This window comes from Pseudophryne corroboree, chromosome 2, assembly GCF_028390025.1.
Source record: "Pseudophryne corroboree isolate aPseCor3 chromosome 2, aPseCor3.hap2, whole genome shotgun sequence".
Lineage (NCBI taxonomy): Eukaryota > Metazoa > Chordata > Amphibia > Anura > Myobatrachidae > Pseudophryne > Pseudophryne corroboree.
The window spans coordinates 270,047,124-270,051,758 of record NC_086445.1 but is presented as its reverse complement, the minus strand read 5'-3'; the positions used below and the strand labels follow the sequence as shown (position 1 = coordinate 270,051,758).

The window sequence follows — 4,635 nt, the reverse complement described above, 5'->3', positions numbered from 1 at the left end:
ATGACATGGAGATCAACCGACAATTAGCAGATGACATGACCTATCAGAAATTAACCACCAATCCGGTTCCTAAAATTAAATCTAAAATCGATCAATTTCTGAAGTTAGGTTTTGAGCAGGGCTACATAAGTGAAGACACATTAAAATATTTGACCATCAATTCACCCAGGTGTCCCATCCTATACACTCTGCCCAAAATTCATAAGACATTAGTTCACCCTCCCGGCAGACCCATTATTGCCGCGGAAGGCTCTCTGTTACAGCCAATTGCTGTCTTTATTGACAGTATCCTACAGCCTTTGGTATTAAAAACTGATAGCTATTTAAAGGACACTGGGGATTTCCTCACACATCTACGGACATTTACCCATCTTAGTGAAGGCACTCTTCTGGCCACTATGGATGTGGGGTCCCTTTATACCGTTATACCACACCACTTAGGTTTGGATGTTATACGTCAATTTCTTTCCAACAGCCCCTGCAAAGATTACCCCACTGAGTTTGTGTTGGAACTGACCTCATTGGTTCTTACGTGCAACCACTTTATGTATAAAAATGATTATTTTCTTCAAATCGCCGGAACCGCGATGGGGTCGAATTTGGCCCCCGCCTACGCTAATCTGTTCATGGCGCACTATGAACATACGTACCTGTTACCTAGGTATGGGCACAAGATTGCCTTCTTTAAACGGTACATTGATGACGTCTTCTTGCTGTGGGAGGGCACCGAGTCTGAGTTTCTTGACATGGTGAACCAATTGAATGCTTTGGATAATCCTATCAAGTTCACATACACAGTATCGGCCACTAACATCACTTTCCTGGATGTCAGTATCACCAGAAATGGTGACCGACTGGACACCTCGTTGTACCGTAAACCCACTGACCGCAATCTGACCTTGCATGCTAGCAGCCATCATCCCCCAGCCCTCAAAGAAGGATTGCCCATATCCCAGTACCTCAGAGCCATGAGGATCAATTCCAACGCAGCACTCAAAGATCAACAATGTAACGAGATCACTTCTCGCTTTCTGGAGCGAGGGTACACTAGCAGTGTACTTACTCGCTGTCTCAATAAAGCGAACAGCATTTTTCATGGACAACAGGTTAAAAACCCCATTCGTAACAATCGGATGATTTGTTCCACTCAGTATGATGGTTCCACTAGTGCAACCAGAAAGGCCCTACGGAAACATTGGCCAATAATAGCCACCGACAACAGTTTGCCTTTTCTTAAAACACCTGCTCCTATGGTTGCATACAAACGAGGGGCCAACCTAAAGCAATTACTAATGAGACCCACGATTTTCCCTGAACAGAACACATCTCAAATCCAGCTTATGCAAGCCAAACCTGGCAGTTTTTCCTGCGGGGGGTGCACAACGTGCAGATCTATGATCACTGGTCCTTTTTTGTATCACCCACACACAGGGAAAAAAATCTTTATCAGATATCATCTCCACTGTCGACTGGATCATGTCGTCTACCTTCTAAAGTGCCCATGTGGGTTATGTTATGTCGGACTAACCGCGCGTCCCTTTCGCGACAGGATGGCAAACCATCGGTCATCCATACACACGGCCCTCAATGTGGGCTTTTCTGACAAACCGGTAGCACGGCACTTTTTGTCAGTTAGACATCAAGTATCTGCCCTGAAGTGTCAGCTGATTGACTGGGTGCCGCCACCTGTTAGTGGAGGCGATCGCACCTTGTTACTTAAACAGAAGGAAAGCTTTTGGATACACAAACTCAATACAGTGTCACCAAAGGGCCTCAATGAGGCCAACCCCCTTAATATTTTTCTTTAGAATTTTATTTTGCCATAGTTGATTGGATACCTTGGAACACACTTTGTATGTTTCAGGGACATAGGGCACTGTGATACAATCAGCACATACAGGCTGGGTTTCGATTTGTGTTTTATATGTTCTATGTTTTATTTTTTTCATTTTTTTCATTTTTGTATGTTCTTTTTATGTATATAGATTAAGAAAGTAAGGACAGTTATTTATACGTCCTTGCTTATGTTTTTTATATATATTTTTCTGTTGTTTCCCGGAGCCTTCCCAGGTCCTATACTAGTCACGAGGGTCCACCAATTTCAATGACCACACCACCCACTATTCCCTTTTATTATTTAAAATCTTTTACTACATTATACCAATGTATTACTATAAAGATATTACACTCACATCAGTATTCAATTTGCCTTTGTTGATCAGATATATGTTAGTTTGTATGCGTAGGGTGAGTTGTGGTCATTTGATCTGGTGCCCTCTTATGTCATTTTTGACATTTTTGACATTTCATATTATGGATCATTATTTACATTTGCACTCTTTTTCTTCTGTGGTGATTGACAGGCTACACATAGGTTAATCCAGGATTATACGTGAGGAGACCTCCGGTATACCTCCGAGTCCCTGTGAGCTATGAGTGAACCTGTACATTGATGATTCCACCTGGGGGAGTGTTCATTCTCTGAGAACACCCCCCTCTAGGTTGTACACCTCCTTTAAACATTAGCCAGTGGATAAGCCTAATTACGGTTCTTTCCGCGAGTGGAACGCAGAGACTTCCGGCCAGCGCCTCTTCCGCGGAATGGAACGCATGGTGTTCCGGTCGGTGGAACGCAAAAGACGCGTCTCCGGCAGTTGCCCTTCCAAATCGTTAAAATACACTCATTTAAGTAGCCGTGCGTTAGCGATAGCCACTGCCTGTCCTGTGAACCCTGTAACTTTTTTCCCAGTTGGTCTGAGTTAGTTATCTGAGAGGTGATCAGTTAATGAGAGACTGGGTTTATACTAATCTCCTTAATTGGCACTTCCTGTGGTTGATCCTTAAATAGTGCTCAGCTGAGGCTGAACTTTATGCAGCTTCCATTTGGCTCTGGACACTTGAGCAGTGAGTATGGTTCTCCTGCAGCTCCCTTCTGACACATGATTACGGTTGGTGATTATTTTTTCCTGTTGTGCCTCCTTACAGACTGAGTGTCTGACACATGTACAGAGCCCACAAGCTGCCATGAGCTATTTCTACATGTAACTAGGTATGATCTTTTCCAAAATGACGTTGTTAGTGTATTTTCTTATGGTGTAGTTACTCTGTTATTTATCTAATAGGTGACTACGCCTTGCAGCTTCCCCTACGTTATAGGCTTTTTAACTTCATTATGTGATCAGGCATGTTGCCAACTTTGAAGGCCATTCCACACATCTGAGTGATCTGGCTTGCCGTCCAGGTAATCATTTGCCTATCTAAACAGATAGTCCTAATGGTGGAGGTGTCTCTTTCATCACACGTGGATTATTTCCAAGTATCTCTTTTTTACATATATAAAAAAACAGCTTTTTAATACGTTTTCTGGTTTTTGTGACAGTCTTCAGGGCCTGGGAGGCACTGGTGGTGTTGGTGTTGAATAAATCTGGGTTCTTATACATATTAATTGTAACTGTTTCTGATTGTATAGGTGATTTAAGTGCCAATCTTGATAAAGGTCCGCATAAGGACCGAAACGTCGATGAAATACGGCATCAACAGTGAACCCGAATAAAAATATACTGAATTTACAAGTGACTTCAGAGACTAATTTCTGGGCGTGAGTGCACCTTCCACCTAGGTGGTTGTTGTGGTATATTGGTGGCCTCTCTGGTCATTAGGAGCACCCGCCGTCGTTATTACTTTTGATGAGAGTGCAGGATCTTCCAAGACTATATATATATATATATAGCAAAGATTGCTAGCAGAATATTTTTGTACCAGAGCAGGTCGGTGTATATGTAATTGTAGCTAGGAGGAATCACGCTGCTTCCAGAGGAAAAAATACAAATCTCCCGAGATGTTAACTAGAAGTATGTTTGTCATTTATTGTAATTCTATTATTCATTTTTCAAGTGATCCTAATTATGCTGTCAAAGAGAAGCAAATCTGTATAGTATTTCACAATATAAAGAGCAGGATAGATAAGAATGCATTATACTGTTAAGCTTTTATTGCTCTGAGAACTGTGATGTAATAGTGCTGTCATTTGAGGATGGTAATGAGCAAAACACTAGTGTTTCAGATTTTCACATTAACTGAAATGTGGAGCTGTTAATCCAGTATTAATAAAACTGCTGACTATCCACATTTATTTTCTGCTTCACAGCTATGTTTTAGTACATATGCCATAATGTTAAATTCATGATATATACATATATTTTTTTTTCCATGTAATAAAATAATAATAATAATAATAATAATAATAATAATAATAATACCCGACAGCAGACTAACGGGGATCCTGAGGGTCAGAATTCTTATGGATCCTGGAAGTAAATACCGATCTTGGAGTTAGGGTTAGACACTATGGGGAGGGTTAGGGTTAGGCTGCGTGGGTGGGGGAGGTAAGTAAGGGTTAGGCTGCTGGGGTGGGGGAGGTTAGGGTTAGGCTGCTGGGGTGGGGGAGGTTAGGGTTAGGCTGCAGGTGGGGCAGTTAGTATAAGGATGTGGGGGGGGGAGTTAGGATTAGGCTGCGAGAGGGGTGGGATAGGGTTAGGCTGCAGGAGGGTGAGGTTAGGGTTGGGCTGTGGGAGGGGTGGGTCAGAGTGAGGATTAGGGGTATGGCGAAAATACTTACCGGGATTCGTCAGGATT

The 4,635-nt window shown here is 42.4% G+C and overlaps 1 long non-coding RNA gene across 1 annotated transcript; it reads left to right on the top strand.

Annotated features, from left to right (window-relative positions):
* The first annotated feature begins 2,418 nt into the window (after window positions 1-2,418).
* LOC135050717 (uncharacterized) lies at window positions 2,419-3,704 on the top strand. Its single transcript, XR_010241762.1, has 3 exons — window positions 2,419-3,049; window positions 3,123-3,241; window positions 3,470-3,704. It is a non-coding gene; the product is annotated as an uncharacterized LOC135050717 (long non-coding RNA).
* The last annotated feature ends 931 nt before the right edge of the window (window positions 3,705-4,635 follow it).